Consider the following 27,801-nt stretch of genomic DNA (forward strand, 5'->3'; position numbering starts at 1 on the left):
CTTGAACACTGCAGTAGAACCAAAACTGCAGCGGCTCTGAGGACATCATGCTCAGAGGATCTTCCTATCTCCATGCCCACATCCTGTATCCAGAAAAAGCAAATAAGACACAAAAAACACGAGAGTGAGAAAGATGAAAGAACGGGCAATCCATTCTACTTTAAGTAACCACGCAGTCTCCCAAACGAAGAAGAGCTGGCGTTAGCCTGTCCCAAAATCAGAGTACACTGATGACATCCAAATGCTGTATCTGCTGGCAAAGTGGAGTCAACAAAATCCATAGAGCTAACAACTGAAGAAACTCCTTTTCAAACTGTCCTTCATATAGAAGCAACCCTTTTCCTAGACAGCCTGTGAAAGCCACTCGCTGCTGGAATACCATGGGATTTTAGGGGTTTAATGCCTGCTCTATCTTTAATTATTGTAGAATGAAGAACTTACCAACTCCTTTTACAGTTCTACAGCTTTTACAGCCAGGCATAGTTTACAGAGAATAAAATCATAGCTAAACCTTCATTCAAAATCACACCACAAGTGTGCAAGGTTCTGTTTCAAAAATTGTAATTTCACATCATACTGCTTTAGAAATCTACATTTTGTATTGAGATGGTAAGTGACAGTACCAAAGTTCCTGAAACAGGATGGCTGGGACTCACCTGCCATGAAGCTGACAATGGCTATACCACTAGCTAGACCCCCCTTAAAGTCAGATTAGAAATCAGCACTTCGCAAGTGCAGTTCATGTCATCTATACCTACAGATCTAAAACAGATACATGAATTATTCTCAGGAGACACCTATTTGTCTACAGCGATTATAACAGAAATGTAGGGACAGAACTCAGTTCAAGATTAACATATCTAAATTTAGGTATCTACATGTGCGCTAGATGTCAAAGCTTCTATTACAGTCAACAGAGATTTAATGAAAACAGGCAAGAGAGTCATTTAACTGACCACCCACGCACCTGTCTACCTTTTGGCAAGATGAAATGACTGTACTGACTGCTCCACTGACTGTATTGACTAGGTCCCCATTAGACTGACTAGATCTCTGCTGACTACAAAAGAATGTAGACACCTGCTGCACAAGCAGACATCCAATATACAAACACCTAAATGCAGGTGTCTTAATCATGAGTAGAGCTCTGCTCTCTGTGACTAGCTCCAATGTAGATGCCTGCATTGTAGACACTGAAGGTTCAAAGCAGTTGCCCAGACAGAGCTGCCTAGCATCATTTGTAACCCCTGATAATCTGATACGTGTGTATAATCTGGCAGATGATACACAGGACACACAGCAGATCCACATTCCTACAGACCAGAATCTGGAGGCCAGAAAGCATCTCAGATACTATTAGGCAGACCAGGTGAGCATGGTCACTCTCCGAAGGCCATTTCTCTCATGCTGTCCCAACCTTGCCCATCACCTTCACAATCTGGTTATGGACCTGATGCTCACGAATTTGCTTAATTCTTTTTTTTTTAACCTGTTGATACTGCCCACCTCCACAAACTCCTGTGGCAACCGATTTCAGAAGTTCACTACCTGTTGTGTAAAAATGTGCTTCATAATTTTAAAGATATCTCCTCATTTCACTTCTACATCCACCTTACCCACCACCTTCATGAGTTTGTGAACCTCAGCTCTATTCGTGCCCTCAGCTGTCTCCTGTCCAAACTGAAGCTGCAGCCTTTTTAGCCTCTTCTCATATAGCAGATATCCCATGCTCTTGATCATTTTAATTCCCTTCTCTAGACTCTTTTTAGGTTTGCCACATCTTTTTTGAGGTGCAGAGACCAGAGCTCTGCCTAGCCTCAAGATGTGGGTACACCTCTGATTCTGCGGTTTTGCTAGAATAAAAATGTGAACACCAAGCAACCTCCAAAATGAAAAGCAACACTGGACAAGGGAAAGAAAATTAGAAAACCAGTAAGAATGCCCTCCAAAAGGCAATAAGCATTTTGTTAGCTGAGTTGCTAGTTATTGTCAGATAGATGAGATGTAAAAACAGTTTACAAAAGCCATAGATAAATTTAAAAAGGAAGACATTATTTTTCATGTTACAAAACAAATAGATTCACCTGTTGCATCCACTCAGGTAGCCTGTTCATTGTAAAAAGCATTTTCCAAATTACCTGGAAGAGGAAATGCCTCCAATAGATTGATGCTGGAATTGTTCCACCTGACTGTCCCTCAATAAAGCCTATAATTGCCTCTCATTACTAAGATCAGCTTTTGAACTACAGGGGTGTTAATTAAACCAGGGACATCTTCCCATTTTATAGCTTTAGTTACAGCTGATAAAGAGAAAGAAAGCTTCAGAAAATGTGATTTTCCAGATGGTTACAAAGATGGCAGTTGGTGGAAACAGCTTTCACTTTGGGTTCTAAAGAGAATTGTTGGGGTGAAAAAAGATTTCTTTTGATATCATTATATCCCGCTTACTAAAGATATCCACAAAGATAGTTTAAGGAGATTATAAAACATTAATATTGTATGCTTACATACTATTTCACAGTTGAATTTCTAAAGTTCATCACAGACTTTGTAATTAACTCAGACTCACAGCTCTCTCATAAGACAGGAATATATTCATATCCCTGTTTTGCAGATAGGAAAGTACAGTCACAGACAGACTATAATTTCTCTCCAACTCACACAGCTATACAAAAGATCCAGAAATTCTGAGTTCTATTCTGCCCCAGGTCATGCTCAGTTTCCACAGTATTAAATTATATGCCTTTTACCACCTTTTGATCATGAAGCTGGGGGACAGACAAGGCCTATTCATGAAGCTGGAAGTAGAGTTTACAAATAAATTCACATGTAGGGGATCAGAGTGATATATTTCTCCAGTCACTTGTCCTTAAAGAGTAGGTACCTTAGTCATTGACTTCAGCACTCTAAAATGAGTCTTTTGAAAAGACCCCAAAGACAGACTAAATTCTCAATTACTTTAGAATTACAGAATCTGTCCAGTAATATGTGAAAAGCAAACTCCAATAGTTCACATTCTCCGAAATTCAGCAAAGCTAAAATTTGAAACAAAACCCTGCCTTTTTAACATCAGAGATTGCCCATGGGATGAAAGAGAAGGTCAGTGTTTGCCAGAGGAAGAGGGGCACAGAGAATTATTCTCCCCAGGAAACAGTCCTCTGCGGTGGACGAGGTCATTTTCCAAGTAGATGGATTTCACTTGCGTCAGGCCTGAATAGGCAAAAGCAACTGCTTTGGTAGCAGATTTCAGCTACCAACATTCAGCCTAGGGACTTCTGTTAAGCTCCTCCACACAAATGCCACTGTCCTTTCACAGAATATAAGGAGAGGGCTCCATGTGAACAGTGAGGAACACCAGGATTAAAGAGAAATAGAGTGTTGGGTTAAACATGGTATTGATATTTCTTTCTCTTCTGTGCTGAAGGAAGAAAGGTCAGAAACAAGTGATTACAACTAGATTCAGAGAATGCATCCCCTAACACGCCAAGGGACTGAGATAACAGTCAGAAAGCCTGCTTGTGTGTCCGAAGGGGAGACATCCATAATGGGATGCATCTGCTGTGTGCCAGGGAGCAAAACACTCAGGCCAATTCTTTCTTCTGGAAATAGAGAGATTTCTGCTTATTTTGTAAGTGGATAGTTCACCCCATCTGTGCAATGAGAAAAATTCTCAAAGCCAGGAGAGGCTGTTCTGCTTACAGAGCACTAGGATTGAACAGCAGAGCATCCCTGAGCTTCCGGGAAAATGGTCAAGCCTTTTTATTTCTTCTAACAGAATTCATTAGAAGGCCAGCTGATCCTTCTCTATAGCTTACACTAATAGTATGTATAGATGGAGTACATATAGATAGAGTTTTACCTTGGTCCACATCTAGGTAAGCACCTGTGCCTCCCTCTAGCGTACTATCCAGTTTGCTGTGTCCCGCAATAGAGCAGCATGACCACATCAGGCAGACTTGTCTGATATTTAATGAGATAACACTGGAATGATCAAGGAGAGTCTAAATAACTTTCACCTTGACTGAAAGTGATTTCATTAGTGCCCCCTCTCTTTTATAATCCCTCTCAATTGCCTAAGCTTTCAAGACAGAACTCGTCTAGTTTGGCAACAAGAATAGTTTGGCATGAAGAAATGTCATGTCTCAGAGTGTTATTCCAATTCTGGAGTACAAAGTACCAGTCCACCGCAAATGCCACCTCCTCCCAGCTATCGAAAAGGCTGCACTACAGATGTCAGGCAGAACTGCAGGAAGTTTCAGGCAAGGGAGGCAAAGGATCAACCATAGAGGCTTACACTAAATGGGTAATTTGTTGCTGTCTTCTCTGTCTTTCATTTTTTCCCCTTCTTGTCCTTTCTCCCATGGAAAGCTTATTTTTCCACGGTGCTTTTCAAGTGAGACCCAAAGGGAAACCCTTCACTAGAGTTTATGGGAGGTCCACTCAGGAGGACAAGCACAGATAGCTTCCTCTTGCTTCTGAAGGGACATCGCAGTAAGTGTGCTGGGGTACCAGGACACAGCTGTAGCATGCAATAAAGCACAGTGAATCCAAAAGTGACCAAAAGCAGATGGCTAGGGAAGAGAATGAGAATGGCAAGAGTATATATGATATTTCCCCCAAGCACTCAGGTACCCAGCTCCCAATCATTTGTAGCTCGAGGACTTCCTGACCCAGATATGGTTTCACTGTTTTCGGTAACCAACAAAGGATTTCTCTTCCATGACCTTGGCCATTCTCTCCTTGAATCTGTTTAAAATTTTAGCATCTACAGCATCCTGTGGCAAGGAGTTCCATAGATCAACCCCAAGTTCTTTAAAAAATCACCTCCACTTTTTTATTTTGAATCTCTCTCCAGCTAGTATCATTTCATGTCCATACCTCCTGTATGGAAGAGATCAGGAACAATTATTTCCTGCTCACCTTCTCTCTTTTTTAGACATTTTATCAACACAGATGCAATGTTTTGCTAGTCCACATTCAGGCCTTGAGCAAATATCTCTGGCAGTGCACTGCTTCATGTGGACAGGCCAGCTTGCTTAGCTCTACATCAGTGATCTTTGCACCACGCTCAGCTGCAGGGTATATGCATGCCCATAAAGTTTGAGTTGTCCTCCAACATGAATCCTCCTGAGTAACACTTTGCTTCTGGAACAAAAAGCATCTCAAAAAACAATGCCATGCTATTGCAATGATGCAGACTGCCCAGAATAAGTCGATTTGTAACAAAAATAAAACATCGTGAGGAAAAATCCTGAAGGTTCCCAGTGTGCTGCAACTACATAGTAACCACATCTTTAAGATTGCAAGGCAATACCTACGCTAGCAAACTAAATTGGGCCAAGGGATGGATGCCAGCATCAGCTTGTGATTGTCCACACTGTTAAAGAACAGTTCTTATCACAGCTTTGGCCTGTCCCAGCACTGTCCCAGGCAATGCCCATGCACGGTAGACCCATGGAGGTTAGCACCAGCCTGGGACCACTCCAACCAAGCACTACCCTGGGGCAGTATGAGGATCTAGCTGTTACACATTCTCCATGCCATATCTGTTGGCCTCTGAAAAACAGGACCTGCTCTACTCAGTAGCACAGATGTAGTCAGCGTAGGGCAAGGCAAAGGGTGTTTCTCCATACAGGGCTCTATGCTGTCAGCGGTTTGGGAGAGGTTTGTCTCTAGATGTGCACTGATACCAGGCCAAATATATGGTCAGTGCTAAAGGATAAAAATGAAATGTGGCAGTGATAAGTTATTTATAGTTAGTGCTCAAGCCAGCGTGTGGCTGCAGAACGGTAAGCCTCATTCGCATTTACATTCAATTTACAACAGGTTTTAGACATCTTGAAACAATGATATTCTGCATTATTCATGAGGGACGTTTTGTTTCTCTCAGGAGTAGATTTCTCCCATCTTTCATCTATATGTTGTACATCCCAGTGACGGACATTTGGGCCTGGTCTTCTTTGACAACAGCCTCTGGAAAGAAATGAGCTACTCCATTCCTGTGACTCAAACCTTTCTTACTCATGCTGGCAGCAGCTCTGGGTGCGAGATAATGAAAAGAGGATAATGGCACCTGTTACTCAGATGGACAAGCATAATTCAGATTAAAACATCTTCCTGATGTCACACACTCACTTCAGAGGTTTATCTACGTCAGAGAAACTGCCACAAAGAACAGCCTGGGCTGCTCGTGCTTTGAGCAGAGAGAAGACATGATGCTCTCTTCATGGTATGAATGAAACAGCTTTCAAGAGGGATCGGGAAAGGAGTTTCTGCTACCTATTTGACCCTAGCAATAGAAAGCCATTGCCATGGACTCAGGGACACGCGTGACAAGCTGCCAGGCTCAGGTTCCCAAGCACTGGGGGAAAAAGCCCCATCATAGCTGGTCAATAACACATGCTAACGTGTATGAACGACCAAGCAAGGTGCTAGAAAGCAATGAATACTTGCAGACCCCACCTTTAGGACGCATCTTTGACCACGTGTGTTTAAACATCCCCTTAAATTTTTTGTAAGAGCAGAACACCATCAGTAGTTCCTTCCTTCTTGGGTGATTATATTCTATTTAATTATATCTCCATTCATAAATTTCAGTCAAAGTCACTCCCATTCATTTCTTACCACAAACTGCAGCACACCACTGTTGGCAATGTTATTCAGCTGCAGAGATCCACCACAGTGGTGGCTGCATTTAATTGAGAGCTGGACAGATATTTCATCTAACTAACTGGTAGCTACCAGTAACTCATTTACCAGAACAAAGACAACTTCTGTAAGGAAATCAGAGAGCAAATCACATCTCTGTCAGAAAAAGTGCTGATCTCTATCCACCTGTAATACCATAGTCTGATTCTGCTTTATCTGGACGTAAGTTGCCACGTTAATACTTCAGCCTCCTGAAAAATGAACATCTTTAACTTGTTCTCTCTTCTTTCTCCCACATATCTGGGCTCTCTCTAAAACCTGCTGCATTTCTCCCTGAGGGGTCTGCAAGACCCCTCTTTTCCTTCAATTCCCTTTCCAGCCCTTCAGTTCATCTCACTCCCATAAGTCACCTGTATAATGTCCCTTTGATTTGCATAGCACTGTCCCTCCAACCTGCTTAAAAGACAGTCTCTAATGTCAGGTCAAAGCGTGGCACTGCAGCTCCCTAGAGGCAGATGAAGAAATATGGGACAATATCATCTAGTGCTGCAAAGACATGAACAGCATGTAAGAGGAGGAAGGATGTACCAGCACCAGCTGCACCCTCAAATCAAAAATCCCTTGACAAGGGTGGCACAGCCTCTCACCCCTGCTCTGCTGTGACTGCTTCCAAGTCCTGGCTGCAGAGACAAGGCCATGCCTGCTTGGAAGTTACACTCATCGCTTCATATTGAATCAAGACCCACACAAATCTCCTGTTAGAGACAGCAAGGATGCAGCAGGCTTCTCTACCTTTATTATCCCCGCCATGAGTACTGTTGATCTTGGAATCAAGCTTTCAAAATGATCAGGGAAAACAACTTCAAATGAAGGTCAGTAGAGCTCTGACTGGATAGGCAGGCACACGCAAATACACATGGGGCCCAGCAAAGAAATAAGGAGGAGAAGAAATGGTTTGGTTCTCTGATCCACTGACCTGCAGGTCAGGTGGCAGCTGAAGCCTTTCTTCTGGCAGGTGGGCAGTCAGCCCTGACCTGTGCACATCATGAATCAGGACAGACAACTGCCTCAGCCTGTGAAGTTACCCCAGGAACAGCGACTTCTATAAGCACATTCAGCACATCAGGCTCAATGAACTACTTGTCAGCAAACTGAGCAGCAGCAGCCCAGCAGCCAAGTTGAAGGGCTCCTCAAAAAGACTGATAACTACTGCTGAATCAGCAACGCCATCCTCCACACCACCCATCCCTCCACAATGCTGGCTTCTCTGGCCTCCTGTTTCTTTACATTGCGGTCTGGTCTACAGTCATCGTGCATTGCCTCCCTGTCATAAACCTCCTGCTTTACGAAACTGAACTCCCTACTCTGGAACATCACTGATAGTAATTGCTTCCTATAACTTTTCTTCCAGCAACACCAAGTTGCAAGTATCTACCAACACAGTGAATGTCTGCCCTGCCCAAATGCCCTGATGGCAATTCCCTCCCCTGACTATTACCAGCAGATTTTGCTAAACCATATCCCAGTGGAAGAGGCAACCATAGGAAAATGACTATGGAAGTGTGCTTGGGCACCTGCTCAAGAACACAGCCATGAACTCTTACAGCCTTGAAGGAGCAAGAACTGAGGCCATCAGCTGAGACAACCTTCTGTGTAGTCCTGCTGTGAGCATAGCTTGCGAAGACAGTACATTTCTGAGACTACCTTAAGTTATAGTGGTCCAAAGGCTCAGCTCTGTGAAACAGCCACACAGTGCCATGTTCATTTCTGATTCAAGGTAGGAGTTAGGACTTCATGTCTGGCTGGCTTGAGCTGGGGATCACATGCAATATATTCACGCTTTCCCTGTAAGATGGTGCCCCTCTCGAGGAGACTTCTCCTGGATTCTTAGGGGATCAAGGCAAACAGTGTGTCTCAGTCCCAGTAAGGCTGTCAGTAAGATCACCTCCATGGCAGATATTGGAGAACTGTGTTTCTGAGGTTCTCAAACTGCTTAGATTTGGTTTAGCTCCTCCAACAGCAATATAAATACATCCTTGAGGCTCTCAAGCCAGGATGAGAAAGGCAAGGGATGACCTCTCTCCTGTCCTGTTGGATTGCTACTGGGGGGAGGGGAGGGGGAAAGGGGTGCCCATTCATTTTGCTGGGGCAGAATAGCAGTGGACAGAGGTGCTCATTCAGCCATATGGCCATCAGAGGTGAACGCCCAGGCTGTTTCCACCTTCCTTACAACTGGAGAGACATGGGGGAGTCTCTGCTTCCCCTCTGAAACATTTCATGCTCCTCCTGACCCCCACACCCCTGACAGGGACACTGTTCCCCCATCTTGAGACGTATTGCTTCTGCCTACTGGGGAAGCATAGAGTTGGTCACAACATTTGGCCCTCTCAGATACCCACTGGGACAATGCAAGAACAGACAGGCTGACAAGTCTAAACCAAGGCATAAGAAACTTTTTTTAAAAAAAACCTATCCTCATTTATCCTGTTTTATCTTTGTTTCTTGATAAGGCTGAGCCACATATATATATTTCTCTACCCATCTGTCTTTCCTCCCCAATTGCTTTGAAGTCACTCATCAATTGCCACCACTTACAAGAAGTTGTAATGTGAACTTGATAGTAATCTGTTCTGTTGGTCCTGCCATCTGGCCAATCTGTGAATATACACAAAGGGTCCAAAAAAATCAACACACCCACAGTCCAGATCCTGCTACAAACCGATCAGCTTCCTGTCTGGCCAGTTATAGAAAAACAAACAGGAGCAGGGCGTCCTGCAAGGTGGGGCAAGATGTAGGGCCATGGGAGAGAACTGGAGGGATAGGGTGTCTCCTCCATCTTATGAGACATCCTGTGATGTGATGCCTGTCCCCTTACAAAGGGGAGAATGTAGATAAGGGTTCAAGAGAAATGGGGCATTTTTTTGCAGAACACGGGAAAACAGGGGTCATTAGCTCTGCTGCTCAAGGAACTGCTTGTTTCTGTCAAAAGCTAAAACTTGGAAAATGTTGCTTTAAAAAACACAAGATTTGAGAGTTTTGCATCTGCTTTTGGGGGGGGGGCATATGCAACTTTTCAATTTTTCTCTGTAAAAGTTTAATTCACTAAAAAATGTCCTTAAAGGAAAGACGAAATTTTCAAATGGCCACAAGAAACCACTGACAGTCTTTTCTGCTTGTCTGTATGCTGCAGACACAGAAGACTTGATCATCTCAAACCTGCTTTTGTTGAACATATTTGTTAAACAGCTTCTACTTGTACTGCTTAGATAAGAGATAACTGTGATCATTAACAATCCTTCTGCATAAGAAGGTAGAGCATCCAAAGTAACTGCTACCTGCTGTAACATCCCCAGAGTCCCAGGAAGTCAAGGATACAAATACTTGTTAGTTGATATTGTCTAGCCATGACAACATCATCTCTACTCATCTCTGCAGTGACATCTGCAGTGGAACAGTCTCCACATTAGCCCCAAACACTGAAATGGGGCACAACTCTAGTGGCAATAAAGGCTGTATTGCTGCTGATGCTGAACATACCCTTGAGAAATTAGTTATTCTTTCTCCTGAGTTAAAAAAAAGCAGCAAGAGCATTATACCTTCCATGCAGCCACTGCCTCCCCTTCTTCCCCCAGGCTCTCAGTGATCCTACAGTGCTCCTGGCTTGCAGAACAAGCTATGCAGCTTCCTCTGTCTGGGAAAAGAGACTGGGAAGAGAGAAAAGATCCCTTCTCCAGCTCTGTGAGGAGACAGGCACTGAAAAGGGCACAGATTTGGGCCATTATTCTAGTAATACCATTCCCTAACTCTTTCCTAAACCAACAGTGATTTGGTTCTGGATTTCCAGCTGGTCAGTTGTTGACAGTTCCCTGGACTGCAGCTGAGCCTGGCCAGCTTTCTAAAGAAATCAGTAACGGTACAAATCAGCAGCCAGATACACCAGCAGGATAAATTCACTTTGGACTCAAAGAGTTTTTGAGCATCACAGGAAGTCTGAAAGACTACCTGGATTCTCATAACAGCAAGAATAACAAACCTCCAAATCCAAGGACAGGCAGGGTGACAGTGACTCTTTGGATTCAGAAGTCTTAGGAGCTTCACAGTAACCACCAAATGATCTGGTGCTCTGGTCCCTGCACACCACAGACTCATGTATTTTAGGGATGTGCAGCATAAAAGCTTTCCATTTGGACCAGGGTGTGTTTAATATCTCTTTGGCACTGAGAGACGTGACTGCACAAAGCCCTGTAGCATTTCTGAGTCAACATTTTCCCACTCAACCCAAGCTCTCTATTTCTGACTCTGCCCCTGCACGCCTTGTCTCCACTTCCTCCTCTCCGTTTTGTTCTCTGAAACAGTCAGGTTTGACCTGAGGCTCACATCACATCTAGTCCCAAGACAAATCATGCCCAGAACAAGATCTCAATCTGAAGAGAATTGCAGCAACCACTAGGAAAAGACTTATCAGATCATGTTATTCATTCCCAGGGGCTGGCACATGATTGCTCCCTACAAAATATTCTCCAGGGCTTTGTCCACTTCTGTTTAAATGATTGAAATAACAGGGTTTCTGCTCTTTCCCTTAGGAAACTACTCCCCTGTCTAACAGATCCAGCTGTTAGGAAGTTTTTTGATACACAACCTGTATTCCTCTCTACTCTGCTGTAGCACAGTGCTTTTTTATAGCACTCATTCCAACACACCCCATTTCTCTCTATCATTATTCACTCCTTTACGCGGCTTGGAGACAGTCACAGCTTCATCCCTTAGTCAATATTAGATATGGACCTTTTTGGGGCAGCGTCCTGCAGCATGGAAGACAAGAGATGTTTTACAAGTTATACATAGACTCAGATTTTACACGTTTCCTCAGAAACATTGAAGGAGCAGCTAAGGAGCTGCTAAAAATGTAGACATTTTTATCGTACTTCTTTGAGATCCTTCCCATTCTTCAGTAATTTTCCAGGATCTTTGCTAGAATTGTGCACAGTCTTCAAAGAAGCAGGACCATGATAAGCAGGATTATCAGTCGCCCTTCCTTTGCCAAATGTACCCTTTGAGTATGCACTTCTGACTGGCCATCGCTGTAACATAATGATCTCATTGCATTACAAACTCTTTCTGATGCTGCCATTTCTTCACATCCAAAAGCTTCCTTCTACTGCACATATGTCATTAAGTACTATTCCGTAGTACCCAGTCTTCTTCATAAATGGCCTTCTTGCCCTTCTCCTTTAATTGGGATTTTGGCAGACAGGCTACTGGTGGACAGTTCACCAGTTTATTGATGATGACCTAAGAACTCTCAGTGAGGGTGGAAGGGTGAAGGACTCTGTCTGCAGGATTTAGGATTATCCCACCAGCACTCCAGGGGATCAGGGAAAAATCAGTCAGGAAGAAGGGCATGGGCTCATGTCTTAATGTGAGGCCAAAACTGAATGGGTTCCTTCTCCCTTTCCTTTATTATGCTCTGATGATAGAAAAGGGATATGAGAAATTTCTGATTTATTTTTGTTTAGAGGGTTACTTGTTTTCAAGCTAAAAATGTACCAAGTCTGAGCCTTGGCAGGGTTAACAGGATTCGGCTTTCAGACCTGCTGAATGCCTGAGACCTCTCTCAGTCTGACACTGCCAGGGCCTGGGAGGCTGACTCTTAACAACCCCCCTGCTAACTAAGCATTACTGAAGGCCAGCAAAAAGCAGAGTGGCTGGAAACATCAACCACAAATCATTCCAGCCATAGTAATCACCTCCTCCGAACCCGTGATGTCATTATCCGCTGCAGTCCACAGAGCTTTGTTTGCAAATCGGAGTGACATCAATCGCTGTTAGAGCTCGTCTGGTGAAACACAGCACGTCCAGAGGAGCCCTCGGAGAGGCACAGGATGGCATTTAGAGAAGCAGTTCGGCTGTGATTTCACTGGAGCAATTACATTTTGCCTCTATGACTCCCCTCTTCTCTATGAAACTAAGAGACTTACGAGAGCACAGATAATTTGTTATGAGTTTGCCTGCGTATCTGCTTTTATTTCCTGCTGAAGATTGTTCCCTTGTGGGAGAAAAAAGGATATTTTGCAAACTTTTAGAAAACACTAATTGGCACGTGTTATTTCCTTTCTGCCATTAGAGGAATGAGGGTTTCCACTATTCAGAAAAGCAGCTAATGGGTTAGTGATTCTCAGTACGTTTAACAGGTCCACACTAGAAAAACATGCCAGCAATATCAATGAGAAGACATGACTTTTACTAATACAGTTAAACTGATACAAGCTCTGCTCCGGACAAAGTTACAGAGATTTACAAGTGCTTGTTCCAGTGCAGTTTCTGTGTCAGCAGGTGAACAGTCGAGCGTGGAGGAACTAGCGATTGCATTTCCTTCTCCTTTGCTTTTCTGTCTCTATCTTTTTTTTTTTTTTTTTTTTTTTTTTTTTTTTGGTGATTACAATATGGGAATTAAGCCAGCTGGACACAGCTCTGCAGTTTGAAGGGTCTTTTGCAGCTTCTGTAATGCTTCTAAATGCTAGTTTTCCTGGTTCTAGATCCTTGCAATCACATACTCCTTTACATCAGTCCCAGCATTTATTTTACCCTCCTCTGAAAAAAAGCTCTCAAACACGAATTCTCACTTGGGCGGGCTGCAGTTTTGGATGCATATTTTCCCTGCAGACACTCTAATTTTCCAGCAGCTTTATTAGCTGAAACTTGGCTTCAGTGATCTGATGGCCAGACCAAGTGAAGTCCGTCATAATTCCCTCGCCATTACTTCACATATAGACCAAGCAGTGATTCAATCTGATTTATAGACAGATTTGATTAAAGGGGTACGTGTATTTCATTTAAAAAAAGACTAACATTATGTTCAAATACTTTGAATTGGGCTTCTTCTTCCCAGTGTAAGATTTTTGATTTCTGTTGCTCATACTCCCTAAACAGAACTATGCTTGAAAAGGCCAGCAAAAAGAGATTTCTCAAGTTTCCTTTTAAAATTTCAAGTGTGTTCACTCTTTGAAAAACTGAAATAATTCAACCAAAACACTTATGTGAAGGAAAAAGTTCAATTTTGACTGAGAATGCTTTTTTGGAATTTAGAAACAAAAACGTTAATGGAAATATATTGCTCAGCTTTACTGTCCAGTTCAGTTGCCCACTGAGCCAGTACTGAATCTGGCTTAGATTTATCCTTGGACTTTGAAGACAGAAGAGCTAAGCTAAAATGTGAAGTGAAGCAAAAGTTTCACATTATTCAGGGTTACGTGAGAGAAGATTTGCTGGAATTGCAGTATCAAGATAATTACGCTGCCACAGTTATACTGGTCTAACTGACTGGGCTGGCACTTTCGTCTGGACTCACCTCATCCTTTTTTTCTGATAGCAGCCTTCATCTCAAATAAAAAAAGGGCAAGCCCACCGGAGGCACATACAGATTGACAGTACCTTTCCCCACCAAGGCAAACCAGAGACTTTTCTCATGTGATCCTGTCCCAATCAGCAGAAACTGTACAAGATCAGGCAAATATTTTAGGAACTTGAGACCAAGATACATTAAAGCCAGAACCTGCTTTCACATACAGTGGAAATCCCCTTCATAAAAAGATGGAGCTCTATCTCAGTTAGGATTTTTGTCTCCACTAATCCAGCTGAAAGGCTGTCCCTAAACTCACTCCTCTTATGGCTAAAAATATTCCTATTTTCAGCCCAAATTTATTCATGGTCTGCTTGTTCTCATATAAATAAAGCCTTTAGTTTAACAGCTCTCCTCCCAGTTTGCTTCCCCTACTCAAATAGATTAATAAAGAGCAGCCATATTCCATGAGTCTTTCTTTTCCTCGGATGAATAAACCAGCCTCTTCTAGTTTCCTGCCGAACTGCCAACTAACTGCTTTCCTAACTGCTTTCATAGCATTTTGCACCTTTCCAGTTTTAATTCAATTTTCTTGTGCATGGACAACCCAAATTTAGATCCAGAAACACAGAAGTTCAGTGCTCCATTTGTACAGATTTACAATAGTACTTTGTACAATTTTGGACAGATCTCAGAGACAGCACTGACAGGAAAGCTGAGATAAAGTACTGAGTCTTGAACCTACCTGTCTTTGGATCACAGCACTAAACCTCCATGTGACCTTATTTTGTCTCACACTGATAGAAATAGAGTAACCTTCCTTGGTAACCATGAACTCACAGCACTCTAACTCCAGTACACAGGAGTTTATGGCTTAACTAACGTCTGGTGCTTGAGCTAAGCTCCATGTTAGCATTCCACAAGTGGATGCTAAAAAGAAACTTTCCAGATGCTGCAAGCTGCCCTCTAACAAATCACCCATGAAAAGCAGGACGGGTTTTGCGCACTACTGAAATCTTGAAGCTGACAGGCATATCCCAATTAGTTATTCTAAACGTGGCTCAGTTTAACCTCCTCAACACATCTTCAGTTACCAACAAATCTTTTTGCTGAGGCCAATTTGAGGTCTTTTACCTCCTCTTTTATTTCTTTATTGTTTACGAACACCCACCTTTTTCCACGTCAGCCCTGATAAGCACATGGAGCAGCAAGATTGCAGGAGGCAGCAGAGTGAGACACCGTTTAGTGTACCTGACCTGGCATAATCAGAGCAATCCATCACTTCAGTTTTCTATTCCCAGCCAATAGAAATAGCCCAGCTGAGGGGGAGGAAATGAGAAGCCACTTACCAAAACTTCTTTGGACTGCTACCCCTCACCATTTCTCTTTTGCAGGGTCAAAATCCGTCTCCTACTATATTATTCTAGTATCATGACCAAGTGTTTTCCTCCATACAAGGTAATTCCAGAATTCAGACTGACAAAGTACTTCATTCCTGAGCACTCGTAATCATCATTAATCATTGCTCTTTGTACAGCTTTTATCCCTGAGAACCTCCATTACCGCCCAAGACCCCGCAGTGGTAAGGGCTCTGTAAATTATGGATTAACATGAGATGGTTCCTGATTCTTCACAACTCTTCTGTGACATTGAGGACTACCATCTGCACTTTACACAATGGGGATATCAGAGAGAGAGAGGGATTAGTCATGAGGAATATAGCTCAGACTGACAGTTTGACACCCCCAAAAAAGGCCATGTTATGAAAAGAATTGCTAATGTATTCAGCAAGGGAGAAAACTTACTAGTAGGAATATTTTTTGGTTTGGATATATTAGTAGCAATAAGTTTGTTTTGGACAAAGCCCTCTCTAACATTCTCTAGAACCACTCCGCAGTGACATGGAGATCAGTTACTTGCCATTTAAATTTTCACGAGTCAAATTCTTCTGTAAATCTTCCCTGTAAATCCAAGTAACTCTGCTGAATTCAGCACATTTACTCTGGATTGGGAAGAGTAACTGCCAGTGCAATTTGGCTCAGTGATGGAGCTAATTCCCCTCCTGCGCAGTATACGAAAGCAAAGGGCCTGCAAGATATGAAAGTCTGGCTTCCAACTGATGTCAGCAAAGCTTAGCTTTGACCAGACCAGCTAAATAGAGGTTCCCTTCTGGTCCAGCTGGCACAATGTACTTTAAGTCTTGGTTTCAGCTCCACTCCTAAGCTTCGAAGCTTATACAAATATGGGGAGAGCAGCGCCTCTGACAGTCCACTAGAGTTTCTGCCCATAAGACATAATGACCCTTCCTTCGTTGCACTACCCCTCTCATGCATGCCTTGTATTTCTAGTATATTATTTAACACTCCTCAGTTTGGGAGTGGAGTTGCAGACACACGCTCAAGCTTGGCTTCCCTGTAAGGACCCTAGTGGAATTTCATAGAAGTCAAGTTTCTTCATCTGCACGTTTCCTACAATCAATATACATAAACAACAGCTTCTTTTTATTTGTTTGTTTGTAAGTCTTGGAAGTGACATCTTCACTTCCTGACCTCATTTGCTGTGGGGTCTCCACTGGCTTTGCAGAGCCCTAAGCAGTTTGATGAAGCTGTTGTTCCAGCCACGTGTGCTCACACTGAGACTGGTGCTGTTTCTGAGTCCTGAAGATCTCTTGACTTCCTGACTGAGTAGCAGCAGCAGAATTGTAAAGTGGGCAATGTTTTCTTTGTCTTTGCACAGGACCAGCTCTCAGCTTGAAAGAACATGTCTCAGAGAGAAAACTCCAGTAAGCATGAGCACATCTACTGGGTAACTGAGCTGCTTTTCTTATTAGGCCAATGTGTAGTGTATGACCTAAAGACAGAGAAGCTGAAAATATCCTTCAAAAGAAAAAAATCTGCTTTGGCAGCACTGTATGTCAGATACAGACTGCTTTATCCATTGCCCTATTTCTCCCATCAGTTTCTTTCTACCTCTTTTTCATACCTTCTTCCTTTTTGTTGGCTTGTTGGCATTCCTCTTCTTCCCCTGCTCCATCTAAATCTTAGTCTCATGCCATTCTCTTGCCTGTCTCCTACTTGTCTGGATTTGTTGAAATCCCCTTCTCTTTTTTCCTTTTTCCCTACTCTCACTCATGCCCACATTCCTCTCTTTCATTCCCATCTGCCTCTTCCTCATTCTCTTCTATCTTGACTATTGCAAACACCTACCTCCTTAAACAACACACACAGTTTAGAGAACTTTATAGCCTATAACCACTCTGTACAGCAGTTGTTTTATGACCATAACAGCCAACTATAAACCATCAGCCTTATCTTTGCAGACAGGATTAATTCTGGCATGGTGCATTATAAAATTAGCCATCCTTGGCAAAGCTACTGGCCTGTAGTTTCCACAAGAACACAATTAAACGGCATTTGCACAGTCAAGCTAGAGCAAAGCTAAGAGGAGACAGACATCATGAAGTTATTAGATTAGGAAGTAAAACAACCACGTCTTGGTTAGCTCAAGCGTTTGAACACATTATATAACATTTCAGAGGTAATACAGGCAAAATGGAGCTGCTCCAAGGCACTTGCCCTCCCTTCTTCCCTCCCTACCCAGCCACAGGGAAGCACATGCAGTAACAGCAAATGAAATGCAGAGGGAAGTCGCCACCAGATCTCCAGACTTTTGGTTTGCTCAGAAGGTAACTTCCACTGCATGAGGGAAAAGGTTAACTCAGTGGGGACTCTGGAGCATGCACACAGCCTGCGGTCTCTCCTAATTAAACACATGTGCACACATCATAACGAGAGCCGCTACCTCACCCCAGGGCTGCATCCTCAGCTCATGTAAGTCAGCAGAATGCCTCATGACTTTGATTTATGTTGGCTAAAAATCCAATCCCAGGGCCTCCGTGTGTAGGAAAGTATATACTAGCATAACTGTGGTGAGTATCTGAGTCTTAAGAAGCCTTGCTCACACACGGATTTTCACCGTGAGGTTAGGCACTTGCATATACATCTACATCAATAACAGTTCAGGCCCCACCTTTCCTCCAAATCAGCTTTTGATTAGCAATGGACAGTAACTCCAGAGCTGTTCCCACATGCTCCATCCTGTTGAGGCACTCTCCCCACCAAGCTACAGTCCAAAGGAAACAAAACTGAGCCAATTTTTTTCAGCATGCCCCACTTTTCCACCACAGAAGTCCCCCAAATGACTGAATTTGGCACAATTTTTGAAGAAGGCTACACACACAGAGAAGAGCTCAATCCACCAGATTTTACAAAACCTGGAACTTGGTTTGCTCACATAATTCAGAAAAGTTAAACATTCGTCCAACCCCCTATAAGCAACTATTCCATGTGAGAAAGCAAGTATTACTACTAGTAGTGAACCAAGGATCCTACTCTGGTCCTCCTTTAGAGGTAAGGAGATAAGAGACCCTGGTTTTATGGTAAGATCTGTAGTCCCTTGAAGTCTGTCAAGACATGGTGATGCCGAGTGTCCTGGACATTCAAAGCAGTATGCCATGATAACGTGTACTCTGGGAACTAAGTTCAACCTTTCACAACCCGCACAAGCTTTATATGTGAAACCTGTTGAGCACAGCTCTGTTTTTCTATCTACCCACAGCCAAAGGAGCAAAACCCAGGAGCAGGTCAGCTTACTTTACTGCTCTTTAAAAAGAGACACTGGCCTTCAATTTATCTCTATCAAGAGAAAAAATACCCAAGCTCCTCAAATGAAAAGCCCTGCAGGATTTTGCCTGCATGAATGTGGAATGAAGATTTGACAATAAAAAAGACATTTCATTTGTCTTATTAGTAGCTGACTACTGTGGAAGGTGTTCAATCAATTAGACTGATCTTGGACTCCTGAATTATTGATAGAGAAAGCTGGATTACACTCTCAAATGCTTTTAGCTTAATTGGCCAACCCATCATTGCTTCATTTTCTTTTTCTTATGTATATAATTTTTTTGTTGTTTGGTTTTTTAACTATAGCAGCTTGCCAGCAGCTGACCCTCTTATTCTGGTGTTATTGACAGCACTGCTGATGCCGATCCGGGGAGCGAGTGCTGAAGCCGTGGCTGGGCTGTGCTCACACGTCGCAGTGGGCAAACTGCATGAAAATAGTGCTGGCTTCCCCCAGAGACCAAACAGGACTGGGGAGCAAGAAACAGTGGCTTCTGTCTATGAAAGAGAAGCGCGAGGGAGATCAGAGATGCCCCACTTCTGCCTCCTGCTTAGTCTTTTCATTTTAAAGCTCTCAGTCCCTTTCCAGACCCTTCCCTTCATATCCCTTCTCTTTCTGCCTGCTTTCCTTCTCCCTTGATGTAGAAATGCAATAGAGCTCCTATCTAGAAGGCATCTGGGCCAGCACACCATCTCCAGGAGCAGCTGAGGGGTGGCCGAATGTCCTTTCTCCTCCCACCTCTGACAATAATGGTTCCTCCCAAACCCTGTCAGTTTTGCCCTCTCATTTCCTCCTCTTCATCCTCAATACCTTCCAGTCTCTTCTCATTTCCCTCTCATCATCACTTCTCATCTCTTACACCCTCTCCCCCATCTCCCAGACTGGGCCCTCCTCCACTGGTGGCCTGGAGTGGGCAGCTTGTTGTAAAAAACAGCAGTATTTGGCAACACAAGCAAAACAGTCAGCTAAATGCAGCCAAGAGAGATAAGTATCACTATTTGCATGAGCATTGAGTAATCCAGTCTGCACACAAGCTCTGAACTGCACTGACCTTGATTGTTTAACTCTCATTGACATATTGGGACATTAGCAAAGACAGATTCACTGTATTTGAGCATTCTCCATATTTTATAGAGTAAGCACATCTTAAATGCCTTTAAAGTGTAGTTCCCCGTTACTCTTTGCAGGCTAATCTAAAGCAGAGATACAAGCACAAATGGATTTATAAGTACTTGGGAGCTATTTCACAATAAGAGATGAAAAAAAGAACATAATAAGACATGTGATGGGAAAGGATAAGAAAAAAAGATGAGCAAAGAAAAGAAGAGTTGAAAAAGAGAAAAGAGGATATGCAGAGAGAAGAGAGAGAAGGTGAGAAAATGAGAAAATGAGAAGGAAAAAAAAGGAGATGAGAAAAGCTTGCCAGCGGAAAATGATAGATACACAATGTAAGTGTCTGGAAGAACTAGAGCTCCTGGTGCTAGATTTGAAATAGATTATTTCTGTGATAACAATAACATGATAGGATCAGTATTCTGTCTAGAGCACAGGACTGGGGGATATGATCTGAGAGAGAAAGAAAAGCTATAATGGCAAAACAGCAGTGTAAGTGAATAATATGAGTGCTGGTAAGGAATTAAGAAACTAGAATATAGATCCATAATTCAGTTCCTGGGATGTTGCTACAGATCTCTGCCATTGGATCTAGACATGACCGGAGATCTCTTGGAAATTATTAGAAAGATGAATAATACTGGGTATGTGTCATTATTCAATTTTCTAGATAGCAACTGGAGAATTATTGTTACTTGCAATACTGGAGCTCAGTCCTTCCTGCATTTAATGGGCAATAGATTTTACACACGCACACACACACACAGAGAGAGAGAGAGAAATAGCACTGGAGGCAGCAAGAAGCAATTCTGTTTTAGACTTGGTTTTGATGAACAGTGAGGACACCATGGGAAAAAGTGATCATAGAAATAACTTTGACCAACTGTTCACTAGTACTGTTTAAACAAAATGGAAGGATAGAAGGAAGCAAAAACCAGGTCTGCAACCCAGGTCCTCAATTTCCAAAGGGCAAACGGTGAAGAATTAAAGGAAGTAGTTAGTGAATCACTTGGTGTGAAGAACTTGGGGATGATAAAAAAGAAGCTTGAAACTTCTCCACGAAAAATGTGCAAACAATACTACATTTTTTTCTGCAAGGGAAAAATTGAGAGAAAAGCACTCCCCACCTAGGTGATAACTACCTCAGGAAAAAAAGAAAAAGGTTAAATAAATAAATAAGTAAATAAAAACAGTAAGAGAAGCATTTATAAGGACTAGGAAAAGGACAAAATCAACAAATCCATGTCTTCTAGATCTGTATATGTAAAGATAAGATGACAACCACCTAATGAACATTGAAACAAATAGAAAAGGGTTCTTTGGCTGTATAAAGAAAAAGGGGTATCTCGAGAATAAGGGTAGGATGAGGACAAGCCATACAATAAAAGAAAACATTGCTTTGCTTCAACAGAAAGGAAGCTACTAGATGCTAGAGCAAATGGAGATCAGTATCTGGGATAGACAGCCTGTAACAACTCATGAAGAGACCTGTGTCCTTAAATGTAAAATATCCCTATATCAGAACTCTCTCTCAAAAAAAAATAAATCAGGAAAAGAAATTGCCAGTGTGTTTCTTATGCCCCTCCAGTAAGATAATTAATATGTCCCACATATACAATCCTTAGTGAAAATGAGAAATCCTTAGTGAAAATTAAATGATTAAATAAGAAATACCAACAGGTTGTATGGAAAGGGAAAGAATTGACCTAGAAGGAGTTAACGGACATCTTTTGTCGCTGTGGTTTAAGAGATGTCTGAGTAGCAGCTTATGACTGAGGCAAGTCTTTAGTATAATACTGGGTAAGCAAACACACATCAGAGGAAGAAGCAGATGGGGCAGCAGCAGAGGTCCACAGACTGCGGCAGGCTGCAAACATGGGACTGGCCGGGCAACTGGCCGAGGCTCCAAGAGCAAAAGCCTTGCCTGAAACAGGTCCCATCCCAGCAAGCACAGGTGGAGCTCCTCAAGGTGAGGCTGATTTTGTTTAGTATTTTTGTTTGTGTTCCTGGCACTGGAAGTGGGATTCCAGTGACGAGACATGCCAGCTAGCAAGAGTCACAAACACATCCGCAGTAAAGGTGGGTCTGTGGCTAACATCGTCAAAACCTAAAATGAGAGCATTTGGAAGGTTTGTACATTCAGCTCCCCGATAACATAGGAAGTCTAGCAGCCCCCTTCCTGCTGCATAACACAGCCTGAGGACTGGGAAAGAGCTGAAATGCAAGGAAAATGCTATGCTGGAAAAGTGTCCACCCCTCCAAATACAGAGCACTGAACCAGCATGGACCTGGTGGCTGAGAGGGTGCAGCCCCTCTCGCACACCCTGAACCTAAGCTCTGTTCCAGCAAATGACCAAACACAGCAGCACACTCTGTAAGGCTGAGCTCGGTTCCTGCCGACTCGAAGGAGATCCAGAGGCACTATGAGCTGCCTCTCACCAGGTCAGTGCCAACAGAGACAAATTGTATGGAAATGAGGAGATGCCTTGCTTACACCAAAGAAGGCCTGGAGAATGATTTCACTCACAATAAATCTCCTTCCTTAACAGTGCTTATAGCAAGGGGCTGGGCTGTTCTTCCCCCATGCATTTAATTCCACTGATTAAAGTTATTCCCAGCTTTCTGTGTATAAGTGCAGAACTGGGTCCAAATTTTCTTTGCTGCTGCTTCCACTGTATCGTCCTTGTTTAACTTTTCTCTGCCTGAGTTTGTCACGGTGCTAAAAACCATCCTAAAAGATTCAGTTCTATACTGCACTTCCTTGCCCACTGTTTTGGGTCAGCCACTGAGAAACTCCCACTCTCCAGAACAACGTGCTACATAGCCCCAGTGAGCTGGAGCTGCTGAAGACTTCTGGATGAACCCAGTCTGAGGTTACGCCAGGACTAAGCAGCAGGTCCACCCCACAGCAACACCACACGATCCTGGCTGCCCTTAGTACTCCATGGCCCCCTTCCAGCCCAAGGGCTGATGGGACATTGGTGCACGCTCAGATCCCAGCACGTTCCCAAGTCCGAACCTGAGACGTAGCCAGAGAGCAAACAAATGCAAATTGCCAGGTCAAGGTTCAAGTCTCAGAAGGCCAAAATAGTCTTTGTTTTCTGTATTTGAGGTGCTCAGAGATTAATTCAGTAGGGGCACAGATGTATGTGGGATGAAAGCTGCTCAAAATCATTTTGGCATAGCATATTGAAATACTAACAAGTGAGAACCTGAATGAATACATGCAAGTTTGGATAAAAATTATGAAGATTTTTTTTTAATTGATCTTAAAAAAAGATACAGAAACCGCTGTCCCTTCCACCAGAACAGCTTTCAGAAGTGAGTATAATTCCCTCCTTTGGGATTTTTGGTGAAGCATTTTGCACAGTGGGAAAATCCACACACAAATATACAACATTTTTTAACCTTTAACATGAAAACTGAAATCCTGATCTTGGCCCAGTGCTCTGGGAGAGGCCAGTAAAGGATCTCCCTGCTGAGCCAAGGCGAAGCCAGTTGTAACACGGCTTTGATGTCACCACATGGCAGTACAGCCCCTAATACTGCCAATTCCTCCTTAGGGATGGAGTATTAGTGCCTCAAACCCTTAATATTAGCCTGCTTACCCTCACCACCTGCAAAGATATAGCCTGACACAGAAGCAAACTAAGCAGCAATGCACTCAAAATGTCAAGGCAGCCATGCAGGAGCAGTTTTCCTACACAAAGCTACTGCCAAGCGTTTTCCAACACATTTCTTCATATTACTTAAGCTATTATGATCATGACCCAAGGTATTTCCTGGGGACCAAACAACAGCTGAAAGTACCATGCACACAGACCATTAACCCTGGACTGTTGTTACCTGCCAGCTTGAGCACCACAGCATACAAGTCCCCCTACATCCCTGGTCAAGGTCCCCAGCTGCTGCCATAATACAGATAAATACTGTGAAAGCTCCTTTTGCACGGGCAAGCCCAGAGGAGTGCCCTGGCTGGCTGGCAAATGTAGCTAGGGAGAGAAAGCTTCAGACCGCCTTCGGTCCCTAAGTCAGATGATTTTAACCTGTCCTTCGCTTCCTTTAGGAAGCAATCTCCCTTCAGATGAAAGAGTTAAAAGGGAGAGGTGGAGGTTAGGGGCTTGGGGGTGTAAGTCATCACCTTTCAACCAGGGCATGGGAAAATGCCAGCTCTCCACTCATTAGCCACCGGTGGGAAGGAAAAATGAGAGGAAAGCTCCCTTTGGCCCCTGTGGGGGAAAGAGGAATAGCAGGATGACTGGGACAGAGGAAAGGGGTGCAAGGAGACATCAGGGCTCCAGGGAAGATTTCCTTCCAAGACCCCTTTTACAGTCTTCCAGGGGTTACAGCATAGCCACAGTTTCAGAAAAAGCACTGGCTGAGGGTTCCTCAGCAGCTTCTGAGGCTACACTCGTCCTTGTAATCACCCCGTGAATTTGCTGTCCATCAGCAGGCGTGGGAGCTTCGGGTCGTGGTCCTCGGTGGCAGGAGACCTGGAGGTACATCAGCCTCTCTGGTGCTTTTGCTTCCTACCTTTTATCCTTTCCCTTTTCATACCCTCACATTCTGCTCTCCCAAGGTGCCCGGGGAGCTGGCCTGTGCCATGAGCACGCAGGAAAGCCCAGGAGGCAGGAGCTTGGGAACACTCTGTGTTGTGCTCTTTAAGCTTGATAGTCCCTGTCACTGCAACAAGAACACTGAGTTTGATAAAGCCCTAAGTGCTGAGATGAGGTCTTGAACTGCCAGCCCTCTATTTTACACTTGCCCTTAAACTGGGAGAGTGGAAATATTAGTCAAGTGAATCTATTACCTGCACTGCTAAATGCAGTTTTTCTGATATTCCCTGAGAGAGATGCTTAGTACCCACTGGGATACTGAGACACATTCATTTCCGTTTCCACATCTCTTTTATTCACAATCCATCTCCCAGCAGCTGTTTGCACACATACTCACTTGTTTCCCCAAGCAAAGAGCCCTCCTCCCCAGCTCCTTCTTCACAAAAGTCCTGCTACTGACCCAGGACCAGCTGCTCTAAGCTTCGCTGGCACACCTTGGGTACGTGTGTCTTTTCGAATTAGCCCTCAGCTCCTCCATCACCTCAAACAACCTTGCCCCTACTTGTTCTGGAGCACCTAGTGTCTCCGGTAAACACTGCTTTCAGCCCCCTTTTCAACAGAGACATGGTTTATTGTCCCCTAAGTAGCCCTTCACCATTCCCCTTCTCAATCAGCACTGGGTAATGGTTTCCTAGGGACTATAATACTTAGCAGCACAGTAATTGAATGATATTATTAACAGCAGCAGCATCTGTGTTGTCTGTTTAATTAACTGGAGAGCAAATGAGGCCCTAAGAGTCATTAGTCTGATCCTTTATTGTTTTCCTAATGATCTGCAGCTTCTCTTATTTGATTATTGGCTAAGGATCCCCTTTACCAAAAAATGCACTTTTAATAAAATAATAACAACAAAAAACTCTCTGTACTCCTGAATGACATACATTACTTCTCTCAAGCTGCAGATTAGACAACTGTAAACTTCTACTCTAAATATTCCAAATGCACCATCTCTACTACACTATGAGCAGTGTAAGGGAATAGAAGACACTAGCCGACATTTCAAGGAAAGAAAGAACAAAGCTACAATAAACGCTGTAGTGTTGCAGAGCTGATCAGTGACAGAGGCAAAGCTCAGCCCTCTGTCACTCACAGGAGCTCTACAGGGGCTGGAGGGGGTAAGACCCCCTTTGCACACTGCTGGCCTCCAAGGAAGAGAAAGAGATCTTTCCATCCCTAATTGTGCTGAATTTATGAGCAGTCCAACAGCAGCAGTTCCCACATCTCCGCCTGGAAACGTCTTCCATAGCTGGGACAGCCACTCAGTAGCAGTCCAAGCCCACTGTGCAAGCAGTCACTCAGCCCTTCATAGGCAGCAGCCCCTCTGCCACCGCACAGTCAGGGGTCAAATAGCCACCATTCCCTCCACCATTCCCTCCACTCCCATTTAGCAGCAGTCCTGGTTGGGTGTTTGGTCTGAGGTTCATTGCTTGACAGCTGGTTATTGACTTCTCCGCAAGGGGGATATGGAAATTTCCATGAAGATTATCCCAACTGCAGTTATTTAGCTTATCAGGAAGCACAGACAATTGGTATTAACCAATTTAGAAAAAGATCCCATCTCAAACAGGAAGGAGTTCTTACTGTTTGCATGCCTGAGATACTGGCTACAGCGAGTCTGTAAGTTAAGCAATAAATGGTGCCAGATATAGTCAGGTACAAATCCGGGGACATCTGGTATCACTGTATGTTATATATCCTCATCCATGGCCAAACCAGGGAGTATGAGTCTTACCGTTACACAGCTTTTTCTTTAGCCTAATCTTGCATAGCTGGTTAAACCCCAGTGTTCTAGCCAAGACGGAAACCATCACACTGCAGCAGGAAACCTGGGCTGGCGACTGTACCTATGTGCAGTCCCACCACCACACCAACATCATGTTAGCACCTTTGTGTGCTCGTGGAATTGGCAGCATTATCTTTACACATGTGAAGAGTATAGCTAATCTGGAGACTACTGGCCTCAAACATGGGCTTAAGTAACGTCTTACCTCCCTTGCTATCATCAAACAACACTAAACACATCCTGAGAGGAAGGGCACAGCAGCTGCATGGCTCTGTTTAGGTTTAGGGATGCAGTACTTGAGCAGAACCTTTTACTGCCATTTGTGGGACTGATCATCAAAATGTAAGCGCTGAACATCAAGTCCCTCCTGGCTGCTCTATTCCAAGTCTTGAGTTCACCTCACAGAGTAACATGATCAGTGCCAGGAGGTCAAAGCATGTATGAACACGATATAAAAGGAGCACGGTTGAGGATTGGAGTGGAACCACAGAAGAAAGCTGCCTGTAACTCCATGATCTCAATGCAAAATCCTGCAGGAGTCATTGCCTACTTATGTGAATTGTCATCAGGGGGGAAAATAAGCCATCTTCTCCTGTGATGGCCTCATTCAGGAGCAGAACTGGATCCTGCACCTTTAAAAAGTCTGGGAAAATGAATGTGGCTTTCGCGTGGAGAAAGTAAATAGGAAAATCAAATGAGCAAGAAATGAAAAGAAAATTAAGATATTTCTTGACACTGCTGGACTTCTCTGTCTCAGGAGCAATTCACAACTGCTCCAAAATTTGTAGCCTTAAAAGGGTTATGATTCTCTGGACATTTCTTTGGAGATCCAAACTGACTCTTCACTAGACCAATTCCTTAGCTATAGATCAGCTTCTTAACAATGACAGATGTTACTATTTCTTACGTGTTCACCCAGAAATTCTGCCACACTTCCAACCGGATGAGGGACTTCCTTGTAATCCTTGATTTGCTATCATTCCCTCCCTCGCCAGATCCTGATGCAACAGCTGTTAGCTGCCTTCTGCTCACTGGATGGATGAAAAATATATAAATGAGCACATGAACTTTGTGGCATCCTGTAAATTTAGACTACAGAAGCTCCTTCACACTGGGTATAAGAAGTACAATAACAAGTTGAGGATGCTGTGGTTCCCTGGATGAAATTTCCATTTTGATGGCTGAAAGGGCCTCAAACTTCTCTTTGGGACTGGAGAGCTAACTACAACTTCAAATATTGTTAAAGGACATTTAAAAATGTCTCAGAAGTTGTGCTGGCAATCTGACAAGTACAGTTTTTCTCATGATTCAGTTGGAGATTACCCCCCCTTCCAAAAAAGGTATCTTCCCAGCAGCACTTTGGTATAGCAGGCTCCAGTACGAATTAGGAACAGGAAAAAAATATGAGCATGGTACTAAAGGCAAAATGGATAAAAGGAAAGGCTAAATGATAAAAAAAATAAGAATTTTTGAGTTCAGCTGCTGATCCATTAAGTGACTACAGTCTTGGTCATCCAAACCTTCCCTTTAATACCTCTGTAAATGGGGAATAGTGGCGTCTGTCCATCAATAAGTGAAAATGGTTGTGGGATCTCTGAATAGAAAGCACTGCACATAAAAAT

General features: G+C 43.4%; 1 protein-coding gene across 1 annotated transcript in view; it reads right to left on the reverse strand.

The window, feature by feature from the left end:
- The window catches only part of KCNK9 (potassium two pore domain channel subfamily K member 9), a 101,873-nt gene that overhangs the window by 12,709 nt on the left and 61,363 nt on the right, over positions 1-27,801 (reverse strand). The gene's annotated exons all lie outside the window — the stretch shown is intronic.

The sequence above is a fragment of the Dromaius novaehollandiae genome, chromosome 2 (assembly GCF_036370855.1).
Source record: "Dromaius novaehollandiae isolate bDroNov1 chromosome 2, bDroNov1.hap1, whole genome shotgun sequence".
In the NCBI taxonomy this organism is placed as follows: Eukaryota; Metazoa; Chordata; class Aves; order Casuariiformes; family Dromaiidae; genus Dromaius; species Dromaius novaehollandiae.